This window comes from Mustelus asterias, chromosome 2 (genome assembly GCF_964213995.1).
Source record: "Mustelus asterias chromosome 2, sMusAst1.hap1.1, whole genome shotgun sequence".
NCBI classification, from domain to species: domain Eukaryota; kingdom Metazoa; phylum Chordata; class Chondrichthyes; order Carcharhiniformes; family Triakidae; genus Mustelus; species Mustelus asterias.
Window position 1 is genome coordinate 65,231,666 of NC_135802.1, and position 21,566 is coordinate 65,253,231.

The 21,566-nt window shown below is 42.9% G+C and overlaps 1 protein-coding gene across 1 annotated transcript in view; it reads left to right on the plus strand.

Moving 5' to 3' along the window:
• LOC144508500 (contactin-associated protein-like 2) overlaps window positions 1–21,566 on the plus strand; it is a 1,535,312-nt gene that overhangs the window by 1,316,849 nt on the left and 196,897 nt on the right. The window lies entirely within an intron of this gene.

Below are 21,566 nucleotides of genomic sequence, written 5' to 3' on the forward strand. Positions count from 1 at the left end.
TCCAGCTCTACCTTAAAAATATTCAAAGATTCTGCTTCCGCTGCCTTTGGAGGAAGAGGGTTCCAGAGATTCCATGAACTTCAGAGAAAGAAAACTCTCTTCATCTCAACCTTAAATGAGCAACCCCTTATTTTTAAAAGTGACCCCTAGTTCTAGATTCTCTGACAAGAGGAAACATCCACTCCACATGAACCCTGTCAATACCCTCAGGATCGGGTTTTGATCAAGTCGCCTCTTACTTTTTGAAATTCCAGTGAGTACAAACCTAATCTCTCCAACCTTGCCTCATAAGACAACCCACTCATTCCTGGAATTAGTCCAGCAAACATTCTGCTATTACATCTTTCCTTATTAAGAAGACCAATATTGTACATGATACTCCGGATGTGGTCTCACCAGTGCCCTGTAGAGCTGAAGCGTAAGCTCCTTACTGTGTAATCAATTCCTCTCACAATAAACAATATACAGCAATGCGAAGTGGACAGGTAACTAATCGACCACCCATTTTACATATCCTTGATTTGCTTTTGTTTTTTTTTATTCCATTGTTTGGATGGAAAATAGAACCTGGTGGTGTAAATCAGGTTGGTGCAAATTGGATGAGAGCTACTCGGGCGAGAGTCAGTCAGGTGGGCATGATTCATACAGATGAAAAATAGAAGGGTGGAAATTTGACGTAATAATTCAGATAGGGATAGGTAGGTATAAGTCAGGTAGGTGTAAATTGGGGTGGTATACCTTGACTGGGTCTACATTGAGTGGGTTTAAAGAAAGAGGGTGTAAATCAGGTGGATGTAAAGTGGCAGGTGGAAGCTGCGTTCGTGCGATGAGGGCATCGCGGGCTAGGCCAGCATTTATTGCCCATCCCTAATTGTCCTCGAGAAGATGGTGGTGAGCTGCCTTCTTGAAGCACTGGAATTTATCAAATTTAGCAAAGAATATGATTTGTTAGTTAGTGAGTAACTCTGCTTCTCTTCACAGTCAGTGTGACTTTCTTCTTTAATATTGTAAGCTCCAAATGTCAATGTGGAAAGACAGTATCGTCAGCCCAGATTGTCTCTGATATGTTTAATCATTGAAAGAAAAAAAAGTTTATTTATTAGTCGCAAGTAGGCTTACATTAACACTGCAATGAAGTTACTGTGAAAATCCCCTAGTCGCCACACTCCGGCACCTGTTCGGATACAATGAGGGAGAATTTAACATGGCCAATGCACCTAACCTGCACATCATAACCTAATCATAGCTTCTCTACACAGTTTTGTAATGAAACATAGGTACTTAAAAACAAAAAAAAATGCAGACCCTAGACCTACAGTTAAGATCATAATTAAAGCCAGAGAGGCTGACTGGAAGTACTGTCTCTTCAAGCTTGTATTCAACTTTAATGGAAGTGTTAAAGGTGCGTGAGAGTGGAAATGGAGTGAAGAATTGGCAAAATACAAGTGCTTAGGGTTGCACTTGCACTGAGAGTTGACCTGTTAATCCCCATTTTACAGATCACACCATGAGCATGAGTACGTTATTTTATGTTGGTGGAAGTGCACGTAGAATGTTTTCTCAGAAGGAATGTTTGAGACACTGGAAAGTGGTATAAAGGAAAGTAAATGTACAAGTATTACTTCTCCATGGCTGGCACAGAAGGTGTCAGGGGAAAGGGTATGAAGTGGCAGGCATGGAGGAAGAATGAACCAGTATTTTGGAGGATAATGTTTCTTCAGAAGGAAAAAAAAGAAGCACAAGTGAGGTTGTGACTCATAGTGGAATCATGGCATAAATTGTGGTGAATGGTAATGTCACTAGGCCAGTAATCCAGAGGCCCAGCTTAAAATTTTGGGAACTTAGATTCAAATCCCACCATGGCAGCTGATGGAATTTAAATTCAGCTAATAGAACATCTGGAATATAAAGCTAGCCTCCGTAATGGTGACCACAAAACTACCATTGTTTGTTGTAAAAACCCAGCTGGTTTGCTAATGGCCTTTAGGGATTGAAAACTGCTGGTCTGGCCTACTTATGACTCCAGACCACAGCAGAATAGTTGATTCTTAAATGATCTCTGAAATGGCCTCACAAGCCCTTGAGTTCAAAGGCAATTAGGAATGGACAGCAAATGCTGGCCTTGCCAGCATCGCCCACAACCCATGAAACAATAAATTTTCAAAAGATAGGCGTGTCCCTCATTCCTCAAGTTGAAAATAATTGTCCAAACTAGATTAGAAATGTATGAAAATGAAAGTCCATAAAAATACTCAGCAATCTACACCGACCTGCCAAGAACTGGTTATATTGAGGGTCGACATCAAATAGCTTGAATCTATCTTGCAATTCAAATGTGTTTTTTATCCATAGATGTGGGGAATTAACTTCAGGGAGATATTATATTATATTATCAGAGATTTTATGAAACCCAACGAGAGCAGGAAATGTGGCAACTTAATTAGGTGGGATGTGAAATTTTGATTTCCCAAAGGCAGATTGAGATGTAGAGATAAAGCCAAGGATGTACTTCCAGCCAGTTGAGCATTATGCCAGATTGTGGCAGGATTACACTTGTAATACATTTGTATGCCATGTGTACTCAATAGTGTAAAACCTTTGTAAAGTTATGTCTTATGTTCAGGATAAAGTCAGGAGAATCTTGTACATTTGTTTAAAGGTGTCGCGCACCAGTTGGTTTTGTGCGGTTGTGCACAAGGTCAGTTTCTCTTGTTTAACTTTACAGCACAAGGGAGGACAGCCAGAAAATGGCAACTGGCAAGGGTGTGAGGGATTGTGGACTGGGCTGGGGTATGGAGGAGTCAAGTTTGAAGGGCCTGTTGTCCTGAATGTCAGGTTGGTTGGGGGTGTGGGGGGTGGGGATGTGGGGGCGTGGATAGCCAAGGTAACAAAATGAGGGGCCTAAAGGGTGATGTCAGTAGTGTCCAAACGTATGTTCTCAGGATGTTGGCTGGCAGCATCTTTACAGGACTTAGAACATCTCAAGCTGAGAGTGATCTTGGACAATGTTGGTTACAAATGTATAAAAGGGAGAACCAGCTGATGCCACTCAGTGGGATATAGCCCACTTGCACGAGTACAAAACTGGACACTAACATGAACATCCAGTGAAAGGTGAACAGAAAAAAATAGCATTGTCTCTTCCAAAATAAAAGAAATGTGCCTGTGCCCTATTCCCCTATGACCATCAATGCATGCCATCCACAAGGTGTGCCATTACAATAAACTCTCTGACTATGCTAGTCTCAACAAATAATGATGTACACGTGAATGAAAGTGTATGTCAAACATAAAGTTAAATATTTACAAGTGAAATTTAATTCTGAAAAATATCCATGCCATCTTTGTGCTCTAATGTTAATGGCAATGACACTGGGCACAAAATCTTTGGTTCTTTTATCGCAAACCCATACCTGCTGCATTGTCAGCTGATGACGGGTTTTGTGGTGTGCATTACAATGACATAAAGCCACCAATCGCTCCTAAGGGATTCTGCAAACATGTTGTGGATTTATTTATTAATTCTAAGCAGATGTGAATGGATATACATGAACAGAAAGCTTGGGGGCATCAGAGTTGTGTATTTGTGTTCTGCTCCAGGCTGAAGTGAAACTGAAGCTGAATCACGTGACACACTGGTGCAGATTAGTTGTGAGCAAGACAAATAGGCTTTTATTAGCAAGAACTTGGAGCCATCCCTGTCGGAGATCTGGTCTGTACTGAAGGCTAGGGGGAGGAGCCACCACCTTTACACCCGGACCAGGGGGAGGAGTCTTGGGCGGAACCAACAGGGATGTGCCACATATACAGGTAGTACAGGTAATAATAAATACTAACTAACAGTGGTTAACCACCACAGATAACAGACAACAGTGGTTTACCACACACACTTGCCTTAAAGTGATGGCATGCTGCTATCCCCCAAAGGCATATTACAATAGCTTTCACCAATGAGAAAGCTCCCTCACCGCTCAATCTCATGTATTTTGCATGCACATCATCAGCGCTTAGAATTTTAATTGTAATCACACAGGAAGCATGAAAAGCATAAGTGAGTGACACAGAATTTCACTAACAATCCTGGGCATAGGGATTGAGTGAGCAGAAAGTTAGATGCAAAGTGTAAGGATTCATCTGATAACATATTCATGCATGAAACTGACAAGCAGGAAAGACCAGCTGCCCCATCAGGCCTTTCATTCACCATGACAGTTAGAGCATTGTAACTAGACACTTCCTCACTCCCTCTCTCCCACAGGCACTGAAAGTGCTTGTCAGCTGTAGCCTCAAACCTGCCTCCACCTCCATCCTGGAAAGTGGATTTATGTGGGCTGGTCTTAGCTTTCAGCGATCGTGGAAGTCGTAAATCAGTCATTCATTCTACATCACATTAATTTTCCCTTCTAATGATTTCTTTAGTCAAAAGAAAAATTGGGTTTGGTGTGTAACGGTCAGCTAATTTGGTTCGACAGGATTTCTATCAGCATTGAAAGTTAGAAGCAGTTCTGTGGGCAGGGTATGATGGAGAAAATGCACAGAAATATCTCAAAGCTACAATGTGGAAACTGGTTTTTGTCCCAACCACAATGTGTCACCATTTACCCTCTCTGAAAGCAAATAGTTCTAATCAAATTTGCCCAAACTGTTCCCTTATTTTGTCAGCCCCTTTTCCATCATCCAGAGGAGCACAAAGGACAACGTTCCTCAGAATTTTCATGCAGGAGCTTCTCCATTTCAACAACTATCTAATAGGGATTGGGTAGAAGGTTACTCCATCACTTGTCTGCTAGTCTTTAGGTTTCCATTGCCTACATTCTTGCCTGTCAATTAGAAATTTCTTCCCCCTTGGACAAAGACTGCAAATGTGTTGAAATGTCTTTTAATCCTCTGCAAAGGTTCACAGACTTTTATTACCCTCTTGTGACTCTGCTTTATTTATGCCTCCCCGTTAAATTTCACTTACACACAATTCAATATTTCCAATGCGAGTGTGACCATGCACACAAATCAGCACCTGGATCTGTGAATAATTAAGCAAACAATGTCATCCAGAAAGCATGAATGCTATTGCTATTATTCTGGCAAGAATATCGCCAGTTCTTACTAAGAACTGATTTACACCAGTAGAGGAAAACCATCCCCTTTATCACCGCTGACGATGCACATTGCACCGTGCTACCATAGACGTATGGCTGGTTTCAGTGAGCTAAACAACTACATCCCGATTCTTTTGCTGCGTCGTCTGGTCAGGCACATCAGATTACCTAGTGCAGCAAATAGAGGGAAATTGTGGGGCACAGGACTGGTAAATATTGGACTAAATTGTTGGAATGGAAATAGGCAGATTTTTATATGATGTGTACTCTGACCTTCCAATTTGCAGATATTTGCTGAGTCCAGTGGACCCCAATGCACTTGGAAACAGACCCAGGAAAATCGCAACAAATTAATTTGGAATCCTACCATTTGGTCTTCATACTGGGGGTGGGTGGGGGGGTGGGTGGTGGGAGAGGATAGGGTGTGGAAGGAGGATTGACAGGAGAGTGGAGTTAAGACCTTAATCCAATCATCCAGCATCTTATTGAATGGTGGAGCAAACTCAATTGCACCTACCCTCCCAATCCTTTATATTTATTTTGCCTCTTCCCAATTGTTAGAGCATCATGCCTAATTTTCAGCCATTGTTTCTGCCTGCAGCTCTAAGCCAATCATTTTCATTGTAAATAACAAAGGCCTTGTGGTATTTTTAAAGAATGGGCTCACAGACCACAAAGGTACAAACAAGAGCTTTGTTGGAAAGAGTTTACTCTCCAGGCTGTTAGGACAGACTGCCTGTTTACCCGCACAAACGTATTGACATCATCAATACATCACATAATCGGAATCTTAAAGTGACCTTGTTCCAACTCAGAACAAACATGAATACACAACGCTTTCCTCCCTCTTTACATTTCTCCCCCTTTACATTAGAGGTTCCTGCAATGAAACACGATATCAAAATTTACAACATGAACAATTAATGAACACAATGTCCTAAATGTCTAACTTACTGACTGTTGATTCCTGTGTGGTTTGTCGGCGGACATCAGGCGTCTGCTTTATCATGTTGACTGTAACCTCTGGTGTTCCCCCTTTAATTTAGATCCACTGATTGACGTGAACACCTGTAAGTGCTTTGTTTTCACTGACTTAAGCAGTTTCCAAACCATGTCAGCAGCTTATGACCAAAATAATTTCCTCCAAACTTATGAAATAATGATTTGTCAGGCTGGATATCCAAAGTCTTCTGGAATCTAACTATATTGAACCAACAAAATTTCCATTTTCTACAAGATTGGTCATTCTGAAATAAATTAGAGAGACATGATTTCCTTCCCACAAATCTATGCTGATTTGCTCTTACAATACCACACACATGCAAGCATTTTATTATCTTCTTATAATCCTTCATTCACCGCACATTTTAGAGAATCTACACCACACATTTTAGAGAACCTATCAAAGGATAGATTTTTGTAAATTAAAACGGTTAAAACAAAACTGAAGCTCAATAAAATTATGATGAATAGTGCTAAATAAGAACATGAAGATTATGTGAAATGCATTGGGAAGGCGAATAGGGAGAGGAGCATGTGAGGAAAGATGGGCAAAAACATAAAAAGAAACAGTAAAGCCTTTAATAGCAGATTATGAATAGCATATTATGAATGAGCCGAGGTAGAAAGGCTGAAGAATGAAGGGGGAAATCTAATTGTGAAGGTGAAGCAAATGGCAGAGATATTTAATATAAATTTGCACAGGTTATATAATTGATGGCAGAGGTGAAAATGTAGATTATTAGTAGTAAGTATGGGACAATTATTAGAGATGAATGTCATAAAGGAATTGATTTTCAAAAAAAATAGTAGATCCCAAGGTGGATAAATCAATGAGCCCATGTGGGATGTAGCCTATGCTACTGAGAAAAGAAATAGGGGCATAATCCAATTTTTCAGTTGTCCTCGGACATTGCAAATTAAACTGAGGGGCCAAAAACACAACCCCATTTCTATTTCAGGGAAATGACCATCCACGTGTCTGCATTTAGTGTGCAGCATCTGACCTGATATTAAGAGCAAAAATGTTCAAGGACAAAAAAAACAGCTCGTCAAAAAGGAAGAGAATAATAAAATGTGTAGCTATAGTCCAATTAGTGTTAGTTGCTGGCAAACCCTTAAAATCCATAATTCAAGGTCAAATTAGTTAACATTTAGAGAGGTATCATTTATGGTGAATGGAATAAATGTAACAGAATGTACTGGAAGTACTCATTGGGTCAGGCAGCACAACTGAAGAGTGAAATAGAGTTAATGGGAAAGTTTTAACCTGCAAGTGTGCAGGTGCATGTGTGTGGTCAAAATAGCAAGAAGATGTTGGCACGTCAAAAACCTGACATGAACCCATGACTTTCTTATTTAACCATTGTGCATTTGAAGGCATGCAGTAAATCCCTGTGGAACTGGCAGGTTGTTTTTTCCCCATTCGTTCATGGGATGTAAGAATTGCTGACAAGGTCCGTCACAGATCATCCTTGAGAAGGTAGTGGTAAGCCGCCAGTTTGAACTGTTGCAGACCAAGTGGTGCAGGTACACCCAAAGTGCTATTGGGCTGCTGTTTCCGGATTTTGACTGAGTGACAGAAGGAGCAGTGCCGGAAATTGGCTGGGAGGCGGAGGTAGCATTTGAATAGTATTTTACATACTATTTAAATGCAATTAGCGGACCTGGGACTGAATTTTCCGGACTCGCTCGCCCCTCCCACCCCGCCAGGAGTATTTCACTCCAGCGGGGTTCAGACTAGCTCCCCACTTTTGGGGAAGTAGCAGCCTGACCCGCTAGAGTGAGTGAAGGGGGGCAATTGGGGCCCCTCAGACGGTTGGGCAGGGGGATGTGGTGCCCCCTGGGCATGGGCACCCTGGCAGTGCCAGCCTATGCCCCTGGCGCTGCCCTAGGGCACCTTGGCACTGCATGGGGCAGTGTCCAAGGTGGGGTGGGGCCTATTGGGGGGAGGGGTCTGCTGGGGACGGGGTCTCGGGGCAATTTGTGGGGGTGGGGGGCCCACTGCTACTCTGCATTGGGATCTGGTCGGGGTTGGAGGGAGGTCAGCGATCGGGAGGGTAGTCTGCTGGGGTGGGGGTCTGCCGGAATATCTTCGGGGGGGGGAGGGGGCTAGTGAGGTCCACTGCGGGGGGGGGGGTGGTATGCCTGCGGGGGCTGCAAGGGGCCTGGGCTGGCCAGCGATCGAGGCAAGGCACCTGGGTTCGATTCGCGGCCTGGGTCACTGTCTGTGTGGAGTTTGCACATTCTCCTCGTGTCTGCGTGGGTTTCCTCCGGGTGCTCCGGTTTCCTCCCACAGTCCAAAGATGTGCGGGTTAGGTTGATTGGCCATGCTAAAATTGCCCCTTAGTGTCCTGAGATGCGTAGGTTAGAGGGATTAGCGGGTAAATATGTAGGGATAAGAGGGTAGGGCCTGGGTGGGATTGTGGTCAGTGCAGGCCCAATGGGCCAAATGGCCTCTTTCTGCACTGTAGGGTTTCTATGATTTCTATGATAATCACCCTGGTGGCCTCTGCATTGCACAGAGTGCGGGAGATTCTCGTCTGAACTCCCACTGAAAAAACCAGCATGATTTACTCCAGTTTTCCCTCAAGTTCGACACTCAGAACTTTTTTGGGAGAATCCAGCCATTATCTGGTCATTATCACATTGTTGTTTGTGGGAGCTTGCTGTTTGCAAATTGGCTGCCAAATTTCCCACATTTACGACTGTGACTACACTTAAAATGTACTTTGAGACGCAATGAGGTCATGAAAGGTACAATATAAAATGTTGTTCTCACCTCTTTTGCTATTTCAGACCTTGCTGCCAGTTTTTATCTTTAGCCTATTCTTTCACTTTAGCTTGATTCAATATAATACTCTTAACTTTATGCTTTAGGAATAATCTCTCATGCTTATTATTTTCTGTTTTGCCTAGTATGCTCTTCTACCTACATTAGACTTTTTAAAAAGTTGTGTGTATCTGTATGTCGTAATGCCAAACATAAACTTTTCTTCTGATTAAAAGGTAAATCACAATTTACACAATTCCAGTTCCAGCAGAATATAGAGATAATTTGGACGATTAACCAGACAGCAGGAGAGCTGATAATTTGCTCATTTGGAACATTTAAGTTTTACCAAGCCAGGGTTTATGTAACAACTTTAATATTTCAGTTTGCCTTCGATTGCATAGTTTAATAGTGGCATAAAACATTTACTATTAACCTCTTAAAAGGAGTAGCTTTTAATAAGGATTTTACTGAAAGTATTAATCTTCTGGTCATCAGTGAATACAAGACAATAACCTAAGAACCCTTTCATTTCAAAGCACTCGAATTTTATCTAAACATCTTGGAGTAAAACTGCATTCTATATTTTGGTAAGCTGAAATAATAAAGTTTCTCACTTTGAAAATCCCTATAAATCAATCTAAACTTACTCAGTATTTATATTTCACAGATTTAAACAATCTGCCAAATGAGGTGCTAGATATTTCAATGTGCAGTGAATTATTGGAGTCTAAAACTGGTTATGTTTAACAAATACTTACTCCTCACAGTAAAATTAGTCATTTGTAAAGTAATGGGATTTGAGTTGTCAGGCCTGTCATCTCACTCTGTTATGAATCGTCAATGATAGGATTTCATTACATGCATTTTTCCAGCTACAAGCTTTTAAGGAAATTACATCCTAGTTTAAAATATGCAAAATGGTAAAGAGCTCCCCATATATCATGTAATTTGCTATTGTCGGGAACTAAATAGATTTAATTGCCTGCTAAACAGTATCACTTTTCCTATTTCCTTAGTGCTTGCTTAAAATTTATATTGCTTAAAATGTCTGACTATCTCAATGTTTTATTTGTGTCATGCTCAGTGAAGGCATATCCTGTTCTTAACTTCAAACATGGACTGTGGAGCTTCTCAAACTGTCTTTTTTTTAAAACATAGAGGCTCACAAAGTGGCCCTGCCAAGGGTCAGGTGGCCTCTGCAACTTCAACGCAGACTGTCGATAGTTTCCAGAAAGTTCCTAATTGAATCGCTCTAGATGGGTGCCTTCCACTGGAAAGGGAATACCGAGACAAAAACTATCTGCAGAATTTTTTGCCAAAAGCATAAGTCCAGACTCCATGGGCAGAATTTTCCATTGTGGTGGCTAAGTCCAGTGGCAGGTAGGAAACTTGGCAAGATCCTTGCTGGGTGACAGGACAGGATCTCATACCAGATAATCTGCTTTTCAGCTAATTATTTATATATCAGCGAAGAGCTCATCGAATTTCACGGTGGGGCAGGCAGGGATTCGTCCTGCCCCCCATTACCTCATGGAGTCAAAGGTTCTGAAGGAAGATTTATCAACACCCACAAACACCATTCATTCTCTACAGCCCAGGAGTTGGTGTGGCAAAGACAGTAATGGCCCCAAGAAGAAACAAACTCTCTGTCCTCAAGTTCAGCAACAACTCCCTGGAGCGACTCCTCCAGGCAGTGCAGGGCCAGCGGGAGTTCCTCTACCCTTGGTATGGGAACTGGAGTTCCACCAACCAACAGGAGGAGTTACCCAGACACATTTTTCCAGAAGTCAGTCACATGACTTAGGCAAGGTACTTCAAATTTGGTCTGCAATCAGGGACAGGAGGGTGTGCCTGTGAGCAAGGCAGATGTGCAAATCCAGAAAATAGCACTGGAAGAGTCTCACCCCTTGTCATTATCCAACAGGTTGAAGGTTCTTGTGGTTTGTGTGGACGAGAGCGGGGGCTGCAGGGTGGTTGAGTGAATTGACCATGGCAGCATGGTTCAAGGAACAATTCAAGTGGGCGAAGCAAATAAGACTGATGGCTGAATGTCTCCGAGACCAGATGGTCTGCATCTCAAACAAAGAGGCTGCAGAGATAGTAGATGCATTGGTTATAATCTTCTAACATTCCTTATATTCAGGAAAGGTCAAAGCACATTAAAAAATAGCTGGTGTAACACTTATTCAAGAAGGGAGTAGGACAGAAAGCAGAAGATTAGCGCCAGTTAGCTTAACATTTGCAAGAAGGAAATATTAAAATCCATCGTCAAGGAGATGATGGGACATTTTGAAAATCATAATACAATCAGGCAGTCAACAGGGTTTTGTGAAATGAAATTGTGTTTGACTAATTTATTATAATTCTTTCAGGAAGTAACAAGCAAGATGGATAAAGGGGAACTTGTGAACATGGTGTACTTGGATTTCCAAAAGGCATTTGGTGAGATGCCACATTAAAGACTACTGACAAAATAGGAGCTCATGATGTAGGGGGTAACATCTTAGCATGGATAAAGGATTGGTTGGCCAACAGGAAGTAGAGAAAAATCAGTCATCTTCAGTGGATTGCCACAGGAGTTAGTGCCAGAGCCTCAGCTATTTGCAATGTATATCAATGAATTGGATGAAGGGACAGAATGTACTGCAGCTAAATTTGCTTATGACACAAAGACAGGTATGAAAGTAAGTTGTCAATAGGACATACAGGGTTGAATTTTCACTCCTAAATCAGGAACATTCCCAGCTCCCCAAACCCGAGAAAGTGTATTTTTTAAACAAAATTTAAAGAGCTTGGGGATTTAAATGCCTTTTACAGCTTGACAGCTCTATTGAGTTTATCCACCTCTAGCATTCAAATTTCTTGTCCACTTTCAACAATCCCGCAGGGCAACTGACTTCCCCAAAGGGGTACCTGGACTATTCCCAAAGTGTATCCTGCTTCTCAGAATAACAGGCATCTTTCGACCTTTTGCTTAAGTGTCTAAAGCCCACAAGTTGGGTTTTGGACATTCCACGTAAAAAAAAACTCTTTTCTGAAGGTAGCTGCACTTTTACATGTGAAATTAGGGATCTCAGGTTGGGGGATAGACCCTTGGACTCAGAGCTGCAATGCCATTTTGTCTAAGGGACAGAGCCCTACCATCTCCATGAAAATTTGGGCCAAAGAGTCTACAAAGGGACTTTGATAAGGAACATACATAGGAATTACACAAATCCAGCCCTTCGAGCCTGCTGCGCCATTCAATCAGATCATGGCTGCTCTCTCGCTGGTCTAAAATCCACAGTCTACCTGTTCCTCATATCCCTTTAACCCATTTTTTAATCAGAAATATATCTATCTCCTCTTGAAACCATTTAATAATTCAGACTCCACCTATAGGGCAGTGAGTTCCACAAATTCACCACCCTCGTGAGAAGTAGTCCCTCCTCGTCTCAGTTTTAAATCTTCTGTCTCTCAACCTATACCTGTGACCTCTTGTTCTAGATTGCCCCATAAGAGGAAACATTTGGTCTCCGTTTACTCTATCAATTCCTTTTAGAATTTTATATAACTCGATCAGATCCCCTCTCATCCTTCTAAACTCCAGTGAATATGAGCCCAAACTGTTTAATCTCTCTTTCACTCCGGAATCAATCTGGTGAACCTCCTCTGAACTGCCTCCAATGCCACCACATTCTTCCTCAAATAAGGAAACCAAAACTGGACAAAATACTCCAGATGTGGTCTCACCAACAATTGCAACAATACTTCTCTACTTTTATACTCCAATCCTTTTGCAATAAATGCCAACATCCCATTAGCCTTTTTATTACACGCTAAACCTGCATACCAACTTTCTCTGATTCATGAACTAAAACACCCAGATCCCTCTGCCCAGATGCATTTTGAATCTACTTTCGCAGAATCACAGAATACTACAGTGCCTTCGGCCCATCAATTCTGCACCAATGTATGAAATGCCTTGACCTACCCATCTAATCCCACTTGCCAGCACTTGGCCCATAGCCTTGAATGTTATAGCATGCCAAGTACTCATCCAGGTACATTTTAAAAGGATATGAGCATCCTGCCTCCACCACCCTCCCAGGCAGCGCATTCCAGACTGTCACCACCCTCTGAGTAAAAAAGTTTTTTCTCAAATTCCCCCTAAACCTCCCCCTTTTAACTTGTGTCCCCTCGTAACTGGCCCTTCAACTAAGGGGAACAGCTGCTCCCTATCCACCCTATCCATGTCCATGCCCCTCATAATCTTGAACACCTCAATCAGATCACCCCTCAGTCTTCTCTGCTCCAACGAAAACAACCCAAGTCTATCCAACCTCTCTTTATAACTTAAATGTTCCATCCCAGGCAGTATCCTGATAAATCTCCTCTGCACCCCCTCCAGTGCATTCATGTCCTTCCTATAAGTTGTCAATAAGTCCTTCCTTTCCATTTAGATAATAATTTTCCTTTCTATTTTTTCTGCCAAAATGGATAAGCTCATATTTATCCACATTCAATTCCATCTTCCAAATTTTGGCCCATTCTCCTAGCCTATTTATATCCATCCGTAAAATCTTTACATCTTCTTCCCTGCCTGCTTTCCCACCTATTTTAGTATCATCCACAAATTTTGCTTTGTTACACTCTGTCCCTGCTTGCAGATCGTTTATATAGATTGTAAACAGTTGAGGCCCGAGGACTGGCCCCTACAGCACCCTGCTAGTTACATTTCGCCAGCCAGAGAAGAACCTATTTATCCCGAGGCTTTACTTTCTCCCAGTCAGCCAATCCTGAATCCAATCCAGTACTCTGCCCCCCAATTCTCTGCGATCCCACCTTCTGGGTCAGTCTTTTATGTGGCACCTTGTCAAACGCCTAAGTTAAGTGAGTAGGCAAAAAATTGGTATAACGTAGGAAAATGTGAACTTGTCCGCTTTGGCAGGAATAACAAAAAAGGAATCTAACACTTAAATATGTAAGGTACAGAGGGACCTGTTTGTTCTTATATATAAGTTACAAAATGTTAGTAGGCAGGTGCAGCAGTTATTTAAAGTTTATTTATTTATTATTCACAAGTAGGCTTACATTCACACTGCAATGAAGTTACTGTGAAAATCCCCTAGTCGCCACACTCCGGCGATGGCAAATTGAATATTGACATTTGTTGCAAGGGGAAATCAAGCACAAAAATATAGAAGTGTTGGCTCGGCTGTACTTGGCCTTAGTGAGATCACATCTGGATGCCTGTGTACAATATTGATCTCCTTAGTTATAAATTGCATTAGAAGCAGCACAGGAAAGGTTCACTCGACTGATTTTTGGGATGGAGGTGTTATCTTATGAAGAAAGGGTCTGTATATATTAGCGTTTATAAGAATAAGTGATGACTTTATTGAAAAATACAAAGGGCCTGATTTTACCAAAACTTCGCGCCCGTTTTCGGGCGTGAAATCGTGGTAAAGTTGGGCGTCGGGCCTATACCGTGATCTGCACCCGATTCCGAGCAGATCGCGGATTTACCGACACCCGATTCAGGCGCGGGTCCGGCCCGTGCCCGAATCGGGTGGCCCGACGATTTAAATGCATTTGCATGCATTTAAATCGACTTAATGAACCGCACGCCCAACTCTACCGCCAAATCCCACTTTACCGTCTTCTGGCCCGATCCGCGTCCGCGCTGTTACCGACCTGCAGAATAAAAGTCTGAAGTCGCCGCTGCAGCCTCCGAAGAGCGGGGTCAGAGACTGCAACGGCTCTCTGACCCAGGTCATCCTCTGGTCGGGGCGGGAGGGGGTGGGAGGAGGAGAGGGGGTGTGACGTCTCATCCCCTGGGGGGAGGGGAGGAGAGGGGATGTGAAGTCTCATCCTCTGGTCGGGGGGAGGGGTTCTGCTGCGTGTCTGTGGCCGATCCCTCCTGGCACCATCACTGGTACACTACCAGCCACAGATTACTCTTCCCTGCAGGTGGGAGAGAGCGGGAGAGATGGCTGTGGCTGGTAGTGAACCAGTGATGGTGCCAGGAGGGATCGGCCGCAGACAGGCAGCGGAACCCCCCCCCCCCCCCCGACCAGAGGATGAGACGTCACACCCCATCTCCCCCCCCTCCCCCCCCCCCCCCCCCCCCCCAGGGGATGATCGGTCACACCCCCTCTCCTCCCCCCTCCAGGGGATGATCGGTCACACCCTCTCCCCCCCCCCCCCCCCCCAGAGGATGAGACGTCACACCCCATCTCCTCCACCTCCCCCCCCCCCCCCCCCCCCCAGGGGATGATCGGTCACACCCCCTCTCCTCCCCACCCAGGGGATGATCGGTCACACCCTCTCCCCCCCCCCCCCCAGAGGATGAGACGTCACACCCCATCTCCTCCACCTCCCCCCCCCCCCCCCAGGGGATGATCGGTCACACCCCCTCTCCTCACCACCCAGGGGATGATCGGTCACACCCCTCCCGCTCCCCCCCCCTCCCCCGACCAGAGGATGACCGTCAGAGAGCCGCTCTCTCCGCTTTCTGATTTTCTTTTCGCGCCCGGGCGCGCTGTCAGATTTTTTTCGAACTTCGCATGCAGCTAAGCCCCGCCCACGGCATGGATCGGCCCGGAGCGGGCAAAACGTGTATTGGCGCGCTGCAAAGAGGATTCCAGGCGCGGATCTATTTGACGCCCAGATCCGGCACTTAGACTCAAAATGGTAAAATTCGCCCCAAAATCCTGGGTGGACTTGACGGGGATTGAGAGAAGATTTCCCCTTGTGGAGAGTCTGGAACTACGAGACAGTTTGAAAGTTAGAGGTTTTCCATTTCAGACAGAGATGAGGTGCAACGTTTTCACTCACGTTATTAGTCTGTGGAATTCTCTTTAAGGCTCAGTTAAACAGATTTTTAATCAACAAGGGAGTCATGGATTTTGGGGAAAGACGGGAAAGTGGAGCTGAAGCCACAATCAGATCAGCCATGATCTTATCGAATCGCAGAGCAGACTTGAGGGGCCCCAATGGCTTATTTCTGCTCTGATTTCTTGTTAGCTTTGGTCTCAAAACAATTGTTTAATTGCACATAAGTACATATAATGACAAGCTAATCAAATACTAGTCTATATTAAGGTCTAATTGTTACATCAGTCATACAGAAAGAGGCACAGCTCAGTTACAAAATGTTGAAAGTTTTGACTATAATGGTACCAGAGACAGCATCCTCTGAAGTTAACCAATTTGGAGATGATGGCATACTGTGAGAATATTGCCCGCACGGTTGGAGTGATATAATCTTGTTGGTTTTCATTACCTGCAATTGGAAGGCAGCTTTATAACCCAGAGGAAATAGATATTGAGTACTTTTGTTGATAGGTTTTGAAGGGGAATTGAATCAATTTCTTTCAGAGACACCATAATTTTGTATAAGCAGTTAATCATTGCAATACAAGAATTAAAAAGACTCTATAACATCATTTTTCAAAGGCACCTCCAGTACAGAGGTCCAGGATGACTCGGTGGTTTGAAACTGTAATAGCTCGAGGCAACTCGATATGGCAAGTAACTAACTAAAGGATTTATTGAGGAGAAGAATTATATACAATGAAGGATTTAACAGCACAATTATACAGGTCTAGTCCTAACAACACCCTGACTTCAACTGCACCCTTCAACCCCAGGAATGCTCGCCCCCAATTGCCTCAGGTTCACACACTCACGTTCCATTGGTTCAGATCCGGCCACATGATCAAAGAATCATACATGGCCAATAATTTGTGCATCAAATTTGAAAATTCCAGTATAGTGTGTGAATTAGTTGCTATACTTTATTTAATATAAATCATGTTTTCCACTCCCATTGCCTTTGTGGATCAATTGTAATGTGTGGTACTGATCCATGCAGACCAGGTACATCTGTTTAATCCTCAGGAAAGAAAGGACCTAATCTTTCACAGCCTCAGTGTATTATAAACTCATTCACAGCTGAGAATAATCCTTGAGGTGTAGTCACTGCTGCTGTAGAGGTAAACATGGCAGCAAATTTGTACACAGCAAGATCCCACAAACTGATGCATGGCCAGTTCATCTTTCTGGACGGTTTTAGTAAGGGATGAGTGTTTGCTAGGAGAAATGGAGAACTCCCTTGCTTGCTGCCCTTTGAAAAATTGCATTGGGGTGGGGTCTTTTCTTCACAGGCAGTTCGGGCCTTGGTCATCAAGAGTCAACAACTCCCTCAGTGCTTCATCAAACTGCCAACTTACTGCATGCGTTTAAGTTTCTAGAATGTTGAACCCACGTCCTGCTAATCCAGAAGCAATTGTGCTGCCAGCAAGATAAGGCTGTGCTTAGTCAGTGCTGAGTTAGCTGCACTTAACCAATGCAGCAGCGGCACTATAATTGGCATCAACATTGCTGGGTTAGTGGAACAGATAAATTTACATAGTTCCCATTTCTGAATCAATCGTCTAGCAATATATACACAACACCCACAAACCACATACTCCCTACATAAACACATAATCCTTACATACACAAACACACCCTGAGCACAAACACACACACACACCTGATATTCACTTGCAAAGCTGCACACAAAAATCGAATGAATGAAATGTCAGCAGGTTGTCATCACCTGTAACTTCATACCCTATTGGGGGCTGTGTCGGGAAGAAATGAGTGAAAATTGAATTTATTTTAAATGGAAGTTTTCACTTTCCTTTGGAACCTGACATTGTGGACACCTTCATGCAGAAAAAATAGCCTTCTGCAGCCTGCCTAAAGCTGTGCAATGATTTCTTCGGTATTTTAAATGAGGAATGCTGTGATGAGAGATGATATGCTTTTCCTTTATGGCCACTCATCCCAATAAAAGCAGGGCCATTTCAAAAGTAGTGCGGCTTTGCATTAATTCTGTTGCCTTTTAGATTGTTGATTGTAAATCATTATGAGTGCCAATTTGTCAGAACTCAGGAAGAGTGACACAAATATTAATTTTATTACGAGCACAGAACAGCGTTCTAGAGAATGCACTAAACCCTTGGTCAACAATCCAAGTCAGTTGATAGGTAACTTATGTTAACCAATTGTCACGACCAGTTGAGAAGGGGTGAACTGGCTCCCCTCTATTCAACCTTCTGAGTTTCTTTTTCACAATGATGTGCATTTTTCAAATCCGAGTGTATTTAACTATTTAAGCTGTGAGAAGTAAGGAGCTTCTGCTCTCATGTCCCACTGCTGGGCAAAAAAATGCTGGCCTAGCCAAAGATGCCCAGATCTTGTGAGAAAATAAATTAAGAAAAACTAGCTCTCAACTCTACCAACCACAGTCTCACAATTCTAACCCCTGCTCTTGTATCTATAGCCCCAACTATCCCCTGATACCCTGCTCTCATCTCAATCAAAACTTTTCAATATCACAATTGGCCCTCCTTTTTTTTCTACCGAATACCATAGTGTTCTACGTGGTAGACATCATGGGTTTGGAAGTGCTATCACAGGAGGCTTGGCAAATTGCTACAGTTCATTTTGTATATGGTACACACTGCTGCCTCTATGCACTGGTGGTGGAAGAAGCAAATGTTTTCAGGTGGTAGATAGGGTACCAATCACGTGGACTATTTTGTTTTGGATGGCATCAAACTTCTTCTGTGTTGTTAGAATTGCACTCATCCAGGTAAGTGGAGAGTATTCCATCATACTGCTGACTTATGCCTTGTAGATAATGCAGTAAGAATTTTAACAACATCAGGTTAAAGTCCAACAGGTTTATTTGGGAGCAAAAGCCACACAAGCTTTCGGAGCCCCAAGCCCCTTCTTCAGGTGAGTGGGAATTCTGTTCACAAACAGGGCATATAAAGACACAAACTCAATTTACATGAATAATGGTTGGAATGCGAATACTTACAGCTAATCAAGTCTTTAAGATACAAACAATGTGAGTGGAGAGAGCATCAAGACAGGCTAAAGAGATGTGTATTGTCTCCAGACAGGACAGCCAGTGAAACTCTGCAGGTCCAGGCAGGCTGTGGGGATTACAAATAGTGTGGCATGAACCCAATATCCCGGTTGAGGCCGTCCTCATGTGTGCGGAACTTGGCTATCAGTCTCTGCTCAGCGACTCTGCGCCGTCGTGTGTCGTGAAGGCCGCCTTGGAGAACGCTTACCCGAATATCAGAGGCTGAATGCCCGTGACGGCTGAAGTGCTCCCCCACAGGAAGAGAACAGTCTTGCCTGGTGATTGTCGAGCGATGTTCATTCATCCATTGTCGCAGCGTCTGCATGGTTTCCCCAATGTACCATGCCTCGGGACATCCTTTCCTTCAGCATATCAGGTAGACAACGTTGGCCGAGTTGCAAGAGTATGTACCGTGTACCTGGTGGATGGTGTTCTCACGTGAGATGATGGCATCTGTGTCGATGATCCGGCATGTCTTGCAGAGGTTGCTGTGGCAGGGTTGTGTGGTGTCGTGGTCACTGTTCTCCTGAAGGCTGGGTAGTTTTCTGCGGACAATGGTCTGTTTGAGGTTGTGCGGTTGTTTGAAGGCAAGAAGTGGGGGTGTGGGGATGGCTGTGGTGCGTCGGAACTGTTGATCGATGAGTCGAGCGCCATATCCTGTTCTTATGAGGGCATCTTTCAGCGTCTGGAGGTGTCTGTTGTGATCCTCAACTGGGATATTGGGTTCATGTCACACTATTTGTAATCCCCACAGCCTGCCTGGGCCTGCAGAGTTTCACTGGCTGTCCTGTCTGGAGACAATATACATCTCTTTAGCCTGTCTTGATGCTCTCTCCACTCACATTGTTTGTATCTTAAAGACTTGATTAGCTGTAAGTATTCGCATTCCTACCATTATTCATGTAAATTGAGTTTGTGTCTTTATATGCCCTGTTTGTGAACAGAATTCCCACTCACCTGAAGAAGGGGCTTGGGGCTCCGAAAGCTTGTGTGGCTTTTGCTCCCAAATAAACCTGTTGGACTTTAACCTGGTGTTGTTAAACTTCTTACTGTGTTTACCCCAGTCCAACGCCGGCATCTCCACATTGTAGATAATGGGCAGACTTTGGGAGCAAGGAAGTGAGTTACTCACTGCATTAAATGCATTTAAATATTTTGACCAGGGAATCTGAATGTTCAGCAGATCGCACAGCTCTGAGGCAGTATGTGAGTTTAGCAATGTCATTTTGACCATGCTTTCAACTGAAGCAGGTGTTCTGAGATAATGAATTGGATCGCCTATAGCAACGATTTGGAGGTAGCCAGTCACTCAGGTTAGCAATCTAGAAAATTAAGTAAATCGTCTCAAAAAGTCAAACCAAAGAAATTTAATCAATGAGAATTCAGAAAGATTTCACATGCAGCGTCCTCTCCCACCCCACCAATGAATCCATTCCTGAACAGAATTGTCTCAAAAATAGACTATTTTCTCCACAACTAAATAAATCACGCAGCCCCTTAGAAATAAGCTGCACTAACCTTAAAATCTTAGGGTGGAATGTTCCCACCGTCTACACTGGTGGGATTTTCCCATCCCACTGCAGTGAATGGAGATTTGACTTGGTGCCAAATTCTTCGACCTTTTTGCAGTAGGAATATGGCATGAACGGCCGGTAAGATTGCACCCTAAGAATGTCAAAATCAGAGGACAATGAGTCGCCTCACAATGCAGTTGAAAAAAGCAACAGAAAAGAATTAAACATATGAGACAGGCACATATATGTAATTTTTTTAGACTTAAATACATTCTTGATAAAAATTATTTTGTGGTATAAACACAAGGGAAAAACCATAAATTTCTTTTTGACTTTTTGTAAATACAAATGAAAGGTGAAATGTTAACTCTTTCTCTCTTCACAGATGCTGTCAGTCCCATTGAGTATTTCCAGCCTTTTCTGTTTTTGTTTAGGAAGTGACCACCACTTTTTATGGAAGGATAATTGGAGTTTAAAAGTGGGTGATGAATAAAGAATAGAAAATAAATCTTGCACTTATATGACTTGTTTAATGTAATTTCTATTTGATATTCGTCGTGGTTGGGTGAAATTAAATCAAGAAGTCACTGTTATCTTTACAATAACCTTTTTTAACAAAGGCCATGTAAAGCAGTTGTTAGATAAAGACAAATCCTACTGGTTTGGTATAACTCCTGAATTTCAGGAAGTCACATTTAAAACAGAAAATACATGCATGTTAATATAGACTAAAAAGACAGTTGGTGCATTAACGTAGTGCACCAACTGTACATACTGGACTCGAACTCTACAGCAAATCACACCTGGATCTTATTTTTCCCCATTTTCTCTGATTTGATATCTGGACAATTGGCAAATTAATACAGAAACTTGTATCATCTTTCCGAGCACTTGTAATGTAATTATCACTTAGCCCCTTTGGGAGGACAAATATAACCAAAGTCCTGTTGGCTGTCTTCTTGTATGTTTGTGCCAAATGGAAAAAGTGAGATAATTCCAGATCCTCACAACATTTTATGCTCAATCCGTAGAGGAAAGATTTGTATTGGTATTAACTTCAGTCTGACAAAAAAAAATGATGTTTGGAATTTTGAGTTGTTAAGGTGCTTATCTACTGCAGCAAAATTTTAAGAACATATAAAAACTTTTAAGAATAAGGAAAAGGTATTAGCCCCAAAATGCTAATATATTTTTGATCATTTTTAATCCTGTCTACATTCCATATCACCATTATCACCTGGTCCCCTTTCCCTTTTGAAGGACATCTAATT